The 15,737-nt window shown below is 37.2% G+C and overlaps 1 protein-coding gene across 1 annotated transcript in view; it reads right to left on the bottom strand.

Moving 5' to 3' along the window:
- Positions 1-14,172, bottom strand: part of PCDH15 (protocadherin related 15) — a 1,725,758-nt gene extending 1,711,586 nt beyond the window's left edge. Inside the window, exon 1 of the mRNA XM_070470562.1 lies at positions 13,335-14,172. The gene's annotated coding sequence lies outside the window, so the exon portion shown is untranslated. The remainder of the gene's footprint in view (positions 1-13,334) is intronic.
- Positions 14,173-15,737: the final 1,565 nt, after the last annotated feature.

Raw genomic sequence — 15,737 nt, 5'->3', positions numbered from 1 at the left:
TGTCATTGCAACATCTGAACAGAACAATTGGGTGCTAGTCTAATGCATGTAAAGTCAATTTGGAACTTTAGCTAAAAGAATTAAAATCATACCTAAGCCCTTAAGGCATGTTACCAAAAGAGAAGATACTCTTGAATAACAAAATGCATATTTGTAGGATAAAAGAATGTCAGTGCTTGAAAAGGTATTTGAAATCACTTAAATCAAGCTTTGCATTTTTTTTTTAATCTGGAACTGAGATCCAGACATTGCAAATTTAAAAAGTTAAAACACAGAGCTGAGACAACAATCCAAAACTCTTACTTCAGATGTCTGATTTTCCTTCTATCATGCAGAGTACTTCCTGGAAATTGAAGTTAAATATAGCATGTCTTAAAATGCATCATAAAAATAGAGATTTGGTGTACTGCTGCATATAACCTTATATTGTTTAATCAGTTATGTAAGATCTTATAAGAAGAAAAAAACAGGTATTCAAAAAATGTTATTACTCAAAAATTTCTTATTTCCTTAATTTACTTATCACCAAATTTCTATGACTACCCTAAATCCTGCAAAATGTGTAGTTGATCTAAAGTGAATAAGATATACACAAAGATCTTTGTTGAATTTCTGAAATTAAAGTCTGTCAAACTAGAAAAACATCAGTATGTCTTTAAGAGTCTAGTATACAAAATGGTAGAATTGTGGAAAGGCAAAATACTGAAAACAAAGTCAGAAATCTTGGTGTCTTATCCCAATTCTGCCAATACATGCCTTTGTAACCTAATCTAATTCACTTAAGCTCTTTGATCATTGTTTTTAATAATTATATGGTCCCCATATGATTTAATTGAATTCAAACATGCACACTTTATACTTTGAAACAATTATCCAAATTTCATTACATATGCTAAGCAATAATGCGGTCAAACTATCATATCATAGTAATTCTTCCCTGTAGGAAAGTTGAGACTCTACAATACATACTTACTATCAAAATAGAGTTCTCCTGGGATTCCAGAAGGATTTTGTTGGTAATCCCTGGCTAGTTTTGCCTCAGATGACCTAACTTTCTTCCCCTCAACCTATCTTGAACTTTGAGTAAAGATTGATTATTGCTTAATTATCTAAATCTTCTGAAAGGAGCTGGTGACACTCTAGCCTTTCGTTGCTGCCATCTTGAGATCCAGGGTTCCTAGGTATCTTTGAATTTTCTCACTAGATTAGTTGGGCATGTGGAAGTAGCACAAACATAAAGCATAATTGTGATACTATGGGATATATGTCACATTTTATAATGTTTGAATTAATAATTCACTTTCAGACATTTAAATTTCAAACAGATATGCTCTATATTAATAACAATACCCTTCTTCCCCTCTATCCAAAGGCTTCAGAAGAAAGCAAGATATAATGCACAGTATACATATATTTGTGATAAATGTGATCATAAACCTTGTTTCTCCTGCTTTTTTGAACTTGCGGATGCTCTGAAATTAAGTATCTTGAATGAGTCTGTAAAAGTTCCTATTCTAAGTTCTTAGCATTATTCTTCCCTATCCTCTAAAAGAGGCTTCCCAGGTGATGCAGTTGGTAAAGATTCTGCCTGTCAATGAAGAAGATGCAAGAGATGTGGATTCTATCCCTGGGTTGAGAAGATCCCCTGGATAGGAAATGGCAGCCCACTCCAGTATTCTTGCCTGGGGACAGAGAAGCCTGGTAGGGGCTACAGTCCATGGGGTCACAGGGAGTGAGACGTGACTGAGCACCCACTGGCTGGATCCTCTAGGAAGTCCTACTCAAGTAGCTCAGGCAGAATAGAAAAGACACATGTCATTCAAAGGACAAATTTTCATGAAAGTTTCAATTGTTAAATATATTTACAGCTCATTATATTATAAATAGCATATATTTAAGGAATGACACATATTTCTATTCCATAGGAATAGGGAAAAAAAGAAAATTAAACTTTTTTATCATTGAAATTTTATTTTAATTTTAAAATATCACATGTGTATTATTTAACAGCTAGGAAGTATACAGTAAACTCAATCTCTGAGTAGACATTACCTAAAATAGAAATATTATTTTTCCTAAACTCATCTCTAAAATAGATACCAGCAGACAGAGGGAGCCATTCTTTTTAGGGACTGTAATGAATTCAGGAATACTCATTAATTTTATAGCAGCTCTTTCAGTTTCACAGTGAAACATAAAAAGGTCTATCTTATTGGAAAGAATATCAAGTAGCTATCTTGATACTTGATGAGAAGAAATTTGTTCTACTGTTTTAAATGCATGGGTGCTAAAGCAAGACTTAGAAATATTTTTGCTATACAGTTTCATTCTACTAGTATCTTCTATAACAGAAATGACCGATAGTAAAATAATTCAAAACACTCTCTCTTCTGAAGGTGATTTTCGCATAAAATTTGAACACAGTTTTAAATAGCACATTACTATGATATGAATTTGAATGACTTTTGAAGGAAACATATTTTCTATTGATGTTAAAGGTTCACTGATAGAGTATATTTTGTTAAAGCAGTTTGGTCACTGTTCCTGTATGATCAACCTCAAACCATCATAAGAGAATTCTATATCTTTTAGTGAAATTTGATTTAATAATGAATACTACATTAATCATACTAAGTTAGTAGGACAACCAAGGTTATCTTGGTAGGAGGGTGATATAATGCTGTTAATAACATCTGATTATAATACCCAAGATGTCTTATACAAATTCAAAGTGTGCCTTTTAAAAAATATGAAATAATTTTCCTTTCATAGAAAGCCCTTAACATTAATTTAGAGCTATCTTCTAGTATAATTTAAACTGCTCAATAAATGTCCATTTAGTAATTGGTTAATTATTTAGAAAATTATTTAAAAACTCAGATTCCTATCAATATCTTATAGGTAACTCAGCTATAACTAAAATCTAAAATAAAACTTAAAAACAGAAGATATAACTGTGAATATTCAAATGATGGCACAGTGAAATACCTTTTTATACAAATCATGAAAGGCAAAAGTAATGGGAAATATCAATAGATTTGTCTTAATAATTTATGTTATGTATATTCCATTGTTATTTAGTCACTAAATTGTGTCCTACTCTTTTGTGACAGCAAGGACTGTAGCCCACCAGGCTCCTCTGTACCTGGGATTTTCCAGGCAGGAATACTGGAGTGAGTTGCCATTTCCTTGTCCAGGGGATCTTTCTGACCCAGGGATGGAACCCACATGTCCTGCATCGGCAAGAGGATTCTCTACCTCTGAGCCACCAGGGAAGTCCCTTGACATAATAATTTTAAAAACAAACACATACATTCAAATGAACCTATCTACAAAGTAGAAGTTGAGTCACAGATGTAGAAAACAAACCAGTGAGGAAAAGGGCAGAGGAAGGATAAATTAGGAGAGCAGGATTGACACAAACATACTACTATTTAGAGAGCTGGTAACTAACAAAAGCCTCCCGAGTTGCACAGGAAACTCTATTCAACACTCTGTAATGACTTAAATGGGAATAGACTCTTAAAAAAAAAAAAGAGCAGATATATGTGTATCTGCTCACGTATGTGTGAGATACGTGTATCACTCACTCTGTTTTACAGCAGAAACTAATACAATGTTGTAAATCAACTATACTCCAATTAAACATTTTTAATAAAAAAAATGAACTTGACAAAAGAATTACAGGCAACCAGAAATTAACAGTTATATCTGTCAATAGTAGGGCTGATGACACTTTTTTTCTTTTTGTATTTTTCAAGTTTTCATTATTAGGAAGTATTATTCTAATATTGGGACTTCCCAGGTAGTGCTAATGGTAAAGAACCCCCCTGGCAATGCAGGATACATAAGAGATGCAGGTTCAGCCCCTGGGTGTGGAAGAACCCCTGGAGGAGGAAATAGCAACTCATTCCAGTACTCTTGCCCAGAGAATCCATGGACAGAGGAACCTGGTGGGCTACAGTCTATAGGGTCACAAAGAGTTGGACATGACTGAAGTGACTTAGCATTCTGAAATTAGAAAAAAAGTAACATTCTGAGTGATATAAAAATGGGTACTGAGAAGTAATGTGTGTTGTAGCAAAATCACATATTGGAGTCAGCTAGTAGGCAGCAAGGCACGTTTGAATCTAGGAAGATGGTGACCCCTGATGCATGGCATTGAAAGATTGATAACACCGTAAACTGAGGTAACTTGGGAAGTAGAGCTGTACCTAATGAAGCTCTAGTGTTAGTAAGCATAGGTAAGAATAGAGAATATTAGTATTATACGATAGGTTACAACTGCATTAGGGAGATATTATTAAAAAGAGATGACCTTGGAAATACATGGCCAGGTTACAAGCAGGAATGAAATGGAATATATTCTGCAATGTATCTCCCATTTCGCTTCACTCTGAATAGGGGTGTTTGCAATAGTTATCCTGTACCTGTTTCATATTATACATTGAAGGTGAGGTAGAGCAGATAGGTTTTATCTATAAGTTCTGGATCAAGAGGAGACCCCCATGCAGAGATGCAACATTATGGAACACTCATATTAGTAATATTTTTCTTATAAAAAATGTATAATCACTACAAATACTGCAAGGAAGGAAAGACTCTAAAGTGTGTGTTCATGAAAGCTCAATTATGTGCTCATATTTTCTGCTATTAAGAAACTACAAAATAGCCAAAGTCTAGTCCAGTAGATCAATGATTCTCAGCAAAATTATATCATCAAACATTTCAGTGACATAATCAGATAGTCCTGTGGCAGGATAATCCCTGCATTTATATTTACTTTCTCTAATAATTAGTGCACACACATTTAGAGAAATGGTATTGATTCCATATTGTTTTAGATTGAAATCAGCTAATAACTCCTCTGCTGATCTCTTTTAATTCTTATCCTCCTAATTATCTGTCTGATAATGACCATTTAAATGAGAAAGCTCTGATTACAATACATCCTTCAGTTCAGAATGGCAACAGGTAAGACACTTTGGCTGCAGGCAGGTCTTAGGCTGAAGACTCAACTTGACAGACAAATCTCACTTTCATAGTAGCCAGCTTTAAGAACTAAACATAGCTCCATGATTATTTTCCATCTAAACTTTTATGTTAATTTTACTCTAAAATTTAATCGACGCTACTAAATAGTAAAGGAGCTGAAGGCCACTGTTTTGTTCTGAAAAACAAATGAAGAAAGAAAGATGTAATTTCTAGAAATACAATTCTAATAAAATTAGAATAGAGTATATTGTCCTTATTAAAAAATATAATTACTTCTAACCGTGCTTTCATTTCAGATAATTTTCAACAAGTATAGTGATGGAGAATAAACACAATTCCAGAAAAAGTCATCCTTTTTTTTTTTAACAGCACCGTTATTTATTCATTTTCTCAAATTGTAGCCACCCAGTGTCAAAAATGTTGAACACCAGAAAACCTACTACCACTCTGCTCATTTGCTTTCTGTTTTATTTTTTAACTGTACTAGTCATTCACTAAGAAAGTTCTCTTAGGCAAAATTTTTCAGATAAACTCTCATAGGATTAAAAGGCTTCCTTGGTGGTTCCCTGGAAAAGGTCATTTTTCATTCCAATCCCAAAGAAAGGCAATGCCAAAGAATGCTCAAACTACCACACAATTGCACTCATCTCACATGCTGGTAAAGTAATGGTCAAAATTCTCCAAGCCAGGCTTCAACAGTACGTGAACCAAGAACTTTCAGATGTTCAAGCTGGATTTAGAAAAGGCAGAGGAACCAGAGATCAAATTGCCAACATCTGCGGGATCATCAAAAGAGCAAGAGGTTCCAGAAAAACATCTACTTGTGCTTTATTGACTATGCCAAAGCCTTTGACTATCTGGATCACAACAAACTGTGGAAATTTTCTTTAAATTCTTAAAGAGATGGGAATACCAGATTACTTTACTTGCCTCCTGAGAAATCTGTATGCAGGTCAGGAAGCAACAGTTAGAACTGGACATGGAGCAACAGACTAGTTCCAAATTGGGAAAGGAATATGTCAAGGCTGTATATTGTCGCCATGCTTATTTAACTTTTCACCAAATTTAATCTGCTAATTTGGGGAATAGAATGTTTACAATTGGGTCTGAAACTGCTTAATACATGCTAAATTATCAGTATATCATGGCTCAGATGGATTTGAAATAGCAATAGAAAATCATTCTCAGAGTTAAATACACACCATACATATTAGAGAGAGAGTGAATAGTGGTAGGGAATTTGAGAACTATGGGTATTCTTGTGTGGTTATATTGTATGCATCTGCATAGGGTTATAATTTTTATACTTCTGATTACAAAAATATAGAATCAAATTATACTCCCCCATATTTCCATAATGTGGTGAGCAAGAACATATATATATATATATATATATATATATATATACACACACACACACATATCCTAAAATTTACCACAATATTTTTAATAAGTTAATAAAATATTTCTTAGAGAAAACAGTATAACATCTGAAAACTTGGAGTATTATATTTCAGGTTGACTGCAAAGTCAAAGCAAATATATAACTTAGCAATGGTATACTAACTAATGGGCTTCCCTGGTGGCTCAGGCAGTAAAGAATCTGCCTGCAATGCAGGAGACACGAGTTCAATTTCTGGGTTCAGAAGATCCCCTGGAGAAGGAAATGGTAACCTATTTCAGTATTCTTGCCTGGAGAATCCCCTGGACAGAGGATCCTGGCAGGCTACAATCCACAGGATTGCAAAGAGCTGGACATGACTATACATCTCTGTCTCTTTTTCTGTCCTGCATACAGGGTTATTGTTACCATCTTTTTAAATTCCATATATATGCATTAGTATACTGTTTTGGTGTTTATCTTTCTGGCTTACTTCACTCTGTATAATGAGCTCCAGTTTCATCCACCTCATTAGAACTGGTTCAAAGGTAAATAGATCGCCAGCTCAGGTTGGATGCAGGAGACAAGTGCTCAGGGCTGGTGCACTGGGAAGACCCAGAGGGAAGGGATGGGGAGGGAGGTGGGGGGGGGGATCAGGATGGGGAACACATGTAAATCCATGGCTGATTCATGTCAATGTATGGCAAAAACTACTACAATATTGTAAAGTAATTAGCCTCCAACTAATAAAAATAAATAAAAAAAAAAGAGTTGGATATGACTAAGTGCATACATAGCTGTTGCTGCTGCTGCTAAGTCGCTTCAGTCGTGTCCGACTCTGTGCGACCCCATAGACGGCAGCCCACCAGGCTTCCCCGTCCCTGGGATTCTCCAGGCAGGACCACTGGAGTGGGTTGCCATTTCCTTCTCCAATGCCCAAAAGTGAAAAGGGAAAGTGAAGTCACTCAGTCCTGTCCGACTCTTAGCAGCCCCATGGACTGCAGCCCACCAGGCTCCTCTGTCCATGGGATTTTCCAGGCAAGAGTACTGGAGTGGGGTGCCATTGCCTTCTCCTAAACTGTATATAATCTGATGCAAATAATGATACCAGCTCAATTTAGATGTACATCTTTGCAACTAAAGACCCTTTAAATAATTTTAAATAATGTTTAACATTTATAAACCCATTTAAGAGAACATAAAATATTATGCAGGTGCTAGCTTAATACGTAAAATTTGTTCTGAATAACATATATTGTGTTAATTTTGTCAAATTATTTTTAGACAGTAATTAGACTTTATTTATGGATCAAATGACTAAATCATAACATAGGTGAATACAACTTTTACACCTTAATTACTCTAAACAATTAAATCTTAAGAATGTATAGTATAAATAATGATTTGAATAGCATTTGGATTATGTATTTCAGCAAATAAAATAAAACCAGGTTGATTCTTAATTATCTTTTTAAAAATGCTCTTACAGAGGTTTTGGAATCAAAATATTACATTAATTAATAACTAATTGATTATTTAATTTCTCTGAAAAATGTGTCCTTAATAGCAATGGCAAAAGGACTTCAAATTGAAAAGCGATAAACCTAGTAATTAGAATGAAAAGTTTGATAAATCCAAGAAAATTCTAACATACATATATGTATATGCACAAATGCATAAATATGTATAATTTATTATTTGAAGTATGTAAGAAAAAAAGCAATAAGAGAAAATAACTCTGAGAACCTTTTTAAAAACACCATTTGTAGTTAGCTACCTTAAGTCTCAAATGACAATTGCACGTTCTTTCTCTTCCTTGTTTTATACCTGAAAGGAATTCAGCACTAAAAAAGAGGTGGAAATTTAAGTAAGTAATTTACAAATGAAAATTGTAGGAAAGTTACAAAATACCCAGTGTCACATACATCATTTCTAATGTTTTATTCATCTTTAAAGCAGAAGCCAGTATTTCTGTTTTACCCTATTTTATGCAGCTGTAGGATAAAATCTAGAAACAATTCAATGTAAGAGTATTTTTACATAAATTGTAAGTTATTTTATTTAAATTATGTGGTTGGCCAACCATGGTCATTTTGCTGTATAAGTACCCAAGGAGATATAATTCTTAGAAGAAAATTATGTCATAGCTTCAATAATTAAAAAATAAGAAAGCATCACTTTTCACTGGGAATCAAACTTTTAGTTGTTATCCCATAAAACAAAATCTCAAAGTGTCTGGTGAAAGAACTGCAAGGAATAGGAAGACAAACATCCTCTCTCCACTCCCAGAGATAACATGAACTGGACCTAGGCACTATGATCTCTCCTGCCTCTTGGATTTATTCTCTGCATAATAATTCTGTCTTCCAATCTGATTCTACTGGCAAACCCTGCCAAAAGAAAACCAAGAGAATCTAACACATGCTCCACTTTTCTGATATGTCTCTGTTCCCCAGATCCCATCTTCTGCTCCCTAGATTTATTAACGATAGTGTCATGTTCTCCTTGTACAAATCTTATTTACATATTCAAGCTCCTATTCTTTGTGCCTGAAGTCCTTCGGTAGACTCTGGCACTCCAGATATCAGTTACTAAATAGCAGAGACCAGCAGATCTCAAACAGGTTGCAGTTCAGGCCTATCTAGATGTGACTGTGGTTTGTAAGACTTTAACTTGCAGAGGGTTTTGTCTGAGGACTTTAAAACTTTCACTGAAATATGTGTTAGGATCTGTCTTCCTCTAGTGGTCCACTATTAAAATGCAAAGCAGCCTGTTAAGGAAACCATTAAATAACTGACTTAGTGTGAATGAATTTTCCCAGGTAGCATGGAGGAATTTAATATCAACACAAATAGTGTTTGTGAGAGAAGGGCCATTCTGATTTTAAGAACATAGAACAGAGACAAGAATGTAGTTGATAAAAACAATATATCTATCTGGTATTTGTGAAATCACTTTAAGAGATAGTATTTAAAGTTATGATGTGAGCAGAGCACAGTGGAGGAAGAGAGTGGAGAAAAGATGAGTTAATTTTTATCTTTTTTTGGACAGAACTTGGGAAATCATTTTTTTATTTTTAATTAGCAATAATGAACAGTTAGACTTTCAAATAGATAGTATACTAGTTTGAAAAAGACTGTCAGACAATATATCATTAGAGGAAAGTTCAATGTTTCCTTTGTTATAGATGGTAATTAAAGATGGTTCAGGGCTTCTTTGGTGGCTCAGTGGCAAAAAACCTGCCTGCCAATGCAGGAGACACAGGTTCAATCCCTTGGTTGGAAGATCCTCTGGAGAAGGAAATGGTAACCCACTCCAATTTTTGCCTGGGAAATCCCATGGACAGAGGAACCTGGTGGGCTGCAGTCCATGGGGTCACAAAGACTTAGCAACTAAACAACAACAAAAGATGGTTCAAGACTTAGTAACTGAACAACAACAACAAACAATGGTTCAAAGGTAGAATTATGCAAAATATCCTTGATCACAATGGCACCATCATGTAGGATTCTTTTTCATCCCATGGGGAGAGAGGCTATGTAATAGAAAAAGAAGTACCTAGAACTTCCAAGAAAATGGTATATATTTTAATACAAAGAAATGGATTGTATTTTCTTATCAGTGATATCATTACTTTATAAAAACCTAATATGTGGCAGGAATCGTGGACCACGTGGCATCATGTTTCAATCTTAATATGTCAATCATAACATTGTTATTTGCGATTAATATAAAGCAAAACCATTCCTTTCATTTAGGTTAAGATTACCTTGCTAGGATAAAACTAACTTTGTGATTTCCTTCTCAAATTTCCCACTTCTTGGGGGTGTTATCAACGAAATATCTAAAGAGGTTGTTGGAGGTTCAAGGAAAACAACATAAAAACTCCATCTAAAAATTAGCACATAATTCACATCATTCTGTGCCTTGCCTTACTTGAGAGGCCATATTTTCTTAAACCATGCATTTTTAAAATTTCAACATGCACATATTTTAAAACAGTAGTTACCAATATATATGCAGTTGAATAAAGTGTCTCTTTTTTAAAACAAAATAAGAAATGCAGTATAATCTTCCTCTATACTTGATGCTGTGATATTTTGTGCAAACCTTGTGAGTAGTAAAAAGCTGTAAACGTTTACTATTGTGAAAATGTTGGGTACAAGCAGCAGTGTATAAGAAAATACTATGAAAAAGAAAAAAAAAAAGAAAAATCAGAATACTGATATCAGAATATGGCAATGAATGCCACACATATTAATGACCTCAGCAATGACCCCAACAATAACCAGCTTCCTTTGCTTGGAAAGAATGGGGGAAATTAAGAATGTCATAAAAATGTCAGTTGCAAAGGAAAAGACCCAAAAGAAATGACCAAATTTACCACTGGTTTCAGGATGTCATCAATCAGTCCCTTCACTTTCATGGTCCACTTGTGAAGTTTTATTAATGAAAGCAAAGATAAATAGTAGAAAAAATCTGTAGGGATTTTAACTTTACTTTCTCTTTTTATAATTTCACATAAACTACTTGAATTACTTTGCACTATTAGGAAATCATGTAAATATGTGAAATAAAAAGATTAGCATGTTAAACTCTTTTAAAGATTTTAAATCTTTTCAAAATTGTCCTCCATTCAGTGAGGAAGAGATAATCATACTGTTTACTTAAAGTTATCCTTTAATCAAACCATCAGCACATTAACTTTTTAAAATTTATTAATGCACAATAATTGTGAAGCATTTCCATCACCTTAGTTTTAGTGCCTCCTGGTTTTAGTCTCAAATGGCCACCATCCAGCGCTTCAAATACACAAATGATAGACACTTGGTATTTGAGAATAGTCATCATCTCACAGGAGAGACATGACAATAAAAATGACATTGATAATGGAAAGCAAGGAAGACTGAAAAGACAGATAAGAAAGAATTTAGACTAATATGACTTTACAACACTCTCCCTAACAAAAGAAGTTCATTAGCACCAAGCTTATATTTTTCACCAGATAATTTTTGAACTAGGAGAATTGGAATCACCCATGGAGTTAAACATGCAGTTAATTGGGTCCTCTTGAACCAATTTCTCCTGTGTTAGGGGTCATCAATCTCAATTGTTATGCATTCTTAGGCAGTAAAATTTCAGAAAGATGGTTTTAGACCCTAGCACTGAAGAGTTTATTTGAAAGTCAATAGCTACAAATGAGAGCTGTTTATTTTCACAGGATTCTCAATTCTCTTCAAAGAGAATTTATCAAGCAAGGAGTCTGACCTTTCAGGTAACCTTATCCATGCAGATGTAAGAGAAGGTTGATTCCTGCTGAAGATAATCTATCCCTCTACACACACACACACACACCCTCAGATTTTGACATTATTCCTTCTTTTCCACACAGCTCCAATTTTAACTTACTATCCATGTTCCTAGCCACGTTCTCACCACTTCAGTTGTACCCTAGCTTCCCCCAGACACCTTGTAGCCCCACTTGGCTTAACAGGATACACTCAAAATCTATCCAACAACTGCATAACAACTATATATACTTTATTATTGGGATATTGACTTATTTCAATTCAGGGAAACCCCAACTCAAAGCTGCCCTGTGAAGATGAATACATGAGTGATAGGACTTACTGCGGTGAGATTCAGGTCCAGATTGGAAGCTACAAGTGTATAGCGCAAGAGAAGAAGAGGGAAAGAAGATTCCACTAGTTGTAGCTTATGTGAAGAATACCCAGTAGCAAAGAGATGACAAGAGTAAGGAGGCCAGATCTTGGACCTTGTCTCTCTCTGCTTTACAGAATATCCTGGGATCTACAGCACACATGTGTAAGGAAGTTAATAAACCCATCCAACATCATTCTCACAAATGAGTCTGGGAATAAAATGTAACAGCAGTTTTTCTACAGAGCCAAGTATTGCAAGCTAGGAATACTAACTGGTTCATTTATTTCATTGATTATCATATGTAGATGTGACACATCAGGCACTGATTTTTCAGTAAACCACCCTTTTAAGTTAACTTGCCTTCTATTTTCATCAATGTATTCATATTCTTGCCACAAATTTTACCTTCATTCTTTTTTTTTAAGATTTCCCCCCAGTTCAAGAGTCTCATTTGCCAAAAAATCAAGTGCTGTTTCTATCATCTCAAGCAATTTCTGTCATCAGCTAACATGCAACTATAGGGATCAATTACATATGCTTCATGTAAAATCTTAGCATGCTGAGTTGCACTGACAATATTAGTCCAGTCTTATTTCAAATTACTTCTAACTAAAAAAGATCTGGTATTTAAATAAAAACTTCAAACAAGGCTGGGAATATCAAAGTCTTTCCTTATTCTTTCAGATTTTAACAGCGTTCCATTCTCTCTACACTCACAGTGCTTTGTTATATGGGCAGCATAGGGGAAAATAGAAAGAAATACAAAATAATGGCAATGTCCTTGATATCCTGCACTTTAAAAATAGGAGAGCCCCCTCCCCAGTACACATATAATAAAGCAAACCAAGTCTCCATGCACTGCTTCTAGGCAATAAGAAAACTTGCATGGGGAAAACTTTTGGGGAGGAAATAAAGGTGATTTTTAAGCTGCTATTGCAGTTGTATATGGCACTGACATTTATTTCCCATAATTCTTGCCCACAGGAAACACATCCTTTAAGAAACTGAACAAAATCAAGTTGGACCTTTTCAAAATCTGCAAGCTATCAACTTCCTGGAAAAGCTTAAACACCCCCAACGCAATCAAATCAGTTTAAAGAGCACTGGCATTCAGACGTTGAGGCGGAAGGCAAGTCCACCTTGAGAGTGCTCCTAATCTGGTTGTTCTTGAGCCTGAATCCTTAAATGAGAGAGTGCGATGGGAAATGAGAAGAATGCCTCCTCTCCGTGAAACCAGACACCCTTTTGGAATCTGGGCTGAGCGCTAGAATCTGGATCCCACCCCCTTGCCTACCTCCAGGCTTCAGTAAGCAGCGGTTGGCTTCCTTCCTCCGCTCCTTCCGCAGCAGCGGACACACGGATCCCGAGCAGCCTGAAGCTTGGGTCCCGCAGAGCGCTCGTGCCAAGCGCTTCTCTCCACTAGTTACCAAATTAGAAAAGGGGCAGAGACGCGCAACCAGGATGGTGGTTAAAATCCAGGTTTTAGGCACCAGCGTCCCAGAAGATTCCGACGCTTCTTCTGTACTCTTACCCAGCTCTTTCGCCTGGCAAACGGTTACCCAGGGACCTGGGAGCCCCTGGCAGCAGCTCCTTCTCTTCTGCTCTGCCTGATCCCTCCAATCTCCGCCGCCGCTGCCACACTGCACGCCCCGCTATCCACTCACCGCACAGAGAGGAGGCCTGGCTGAGACAGCGCGGAGGGAGGAGAATGGATTAAACGGATAGATTTTTCGGGTAGGGGAAGAAAAACTTTGATGTTGGAATCGCACACACAGGACTAAGAAACCCTAACAAGTTGCAGGTGCCCGGGCGGGGAGGACGCTTTCGCCAGCTCTGAGATAAATCACCCCCGACCAAAACAGGGAGAGGAAGCTCTGTGCTCCTTGAGCGATCCCCGAGCGCACTTCGTAATATCTGGTCTTCGAGTCTACTGGAAAAGCATAGGGTATGAGAAGCCCTTTTGGTTCTCTCCTGGGATGCAAAACCAAATGCGCCTCCCGCTGGAGAGGCTGGCGGGGGAGTCAGTGCAAAGAGGTCAGACAGAAACGCAGATCTTGGAAGAGCGAGGGGCAACCAGGGCTGCCGCCTGCTAGAGCAGAGGCGCGGCTCCCTTCGGGCAAAGCGACTGCTACAAACTCCGTTCCCTCCTACTCAGGGACGGGCACATTTAAGGGCTTGAACAGACGTCAGCACCAGCTGAGCTCCAGGGGTGAGCGCCAAGGCTCCCGCCCCGCAGGCTGTAGCGCGCAGAGGGCGACCTGCTTGCGCCGCTGGGTGACCTAGTAGAACACAGCGCTGGCGGCTGTTTGTCAACCCCCAGAGCCCATGGTGAAGCCCATCGTAAATGACGTACCGGTGGTATTTACTGGGTTGGTGCACTTGCCGAGTCGAACAGAGCCACGTCTGCGTGAGTAGGATCTGACCACTCTGCGCGCACCCAGCATTAGGTCATCAAGGCGCTCAACACTTAATCACAAGGGAACTCACCTCCCTCTGTCGCGGTGGCTTGAGTCATTGCTCTGATTCACTTTGCAAAGTTAGTTGAAATAGACGCCTTTTCAAATATAAAGGGAATTAAAATTTTCAATCTTGAAATTCCAATCAAGACAATAGTCAAATCTTTGCTTTATCCCCATATGCGTTATTTCCTAATTCAGAGTTACAACAGATGAAACTATTCGAAGTGGAAAAAAAAAAAAAAAAAAAGCCCTGCACTCTTTTTCTTAAGTGATTTTCATGCTTAGATACTCACTAGGAACTTGGAAGCCTTTACACAAGGACATGGTATTTCTACTTACTTAAAGTGGCATTTTCTAACGGTTTTGTGGCCATTTCCAGGTGGGCAACAGGGAATTAAATTCAAAGTCAGAAGTGTGATGAAAAGGAATTTTGTTTCTTCATCCTTTGTAAAACGACCAAGTATGTTTCCAACTGAGTTTTACACTTTGCCTGAATAATGATGTAACATGTATCTGCTATATTTTTGAAGCAGTAGAGTAAGATTAAACAAGTGTGGAAAAATAATTCAGAAAACAGGATTCACACCTCCACAGCCCCTTCCTAAATTTCCTTCAGGAAGAACGCAATTAAGGGAGTAGGTGTCCAGGCTCTGTTCTGGGCACCTTGTGACTTTCAGTGTCCCGCCTAGGGATAACAGAATGGGAAGTCCCAAGATCAAAGGAACCTGCAATTGTAAAGAGAGGATAGCACTTATATTTTCTCCCTTTGTGCTTGTCCAACCTAGCCAAGGTAGATTCCCCTTTATCACAATCAGTCCAAGCCTTTTAAAAGTGGCAAATACAAACTGAGAGCAGGCTCCATATTTGCCCCATCACGCAGGACTGCCCAAAGGTCCTCCCTCTGGTGGCCGTCTACAGGAAACACTCGTGTGTGTGTGTGTGTGTGTGTGTGTGTGTCTACACACGATCATGTGTGCTTGCTGGTTTGTGTGGGAAGACTGATCACTGAGAGAACCCACCAATCACCTGCACACTGCAGTTTAAAGTTTCGTCTTCTTCCTCAGACCCTGGCCCTGAGCCGGGAGGGTCTTCCCAAACTTTATTTTAGAGAGGCATTGCTGTAAATGTGTTGGAAACTGGCAACAGTGACAGTGTTTTTGCTCTTTGTAGTGAATATATCCCAAAAGATAGAAGTTGGGAGTGTGGAAGGGAGTCGAATATATAAGGACTTTGGAAAA

This window comes from Odocoileus virginianus, chromosome 7 (assembly GCF_023699985.2).
Source record: "Odocoileus virginianus isolate 20LAN1187 ecotype Illinois chromosome 7, Ovbor_1.2, whole genome shotgun sequence".
Classification (NCBI taxonomy): domain Eukaryota; kingdom Metazoa; phylum Chordata; class Mammalia; order Artiodactyla; family Cervidae; genus Odocoileus; species Odocoileus virginianus.
Note: the sequence above shows the minus strand (reverse complement) of the source record. Positions and strands in the feature narration are given on the sequence as shown.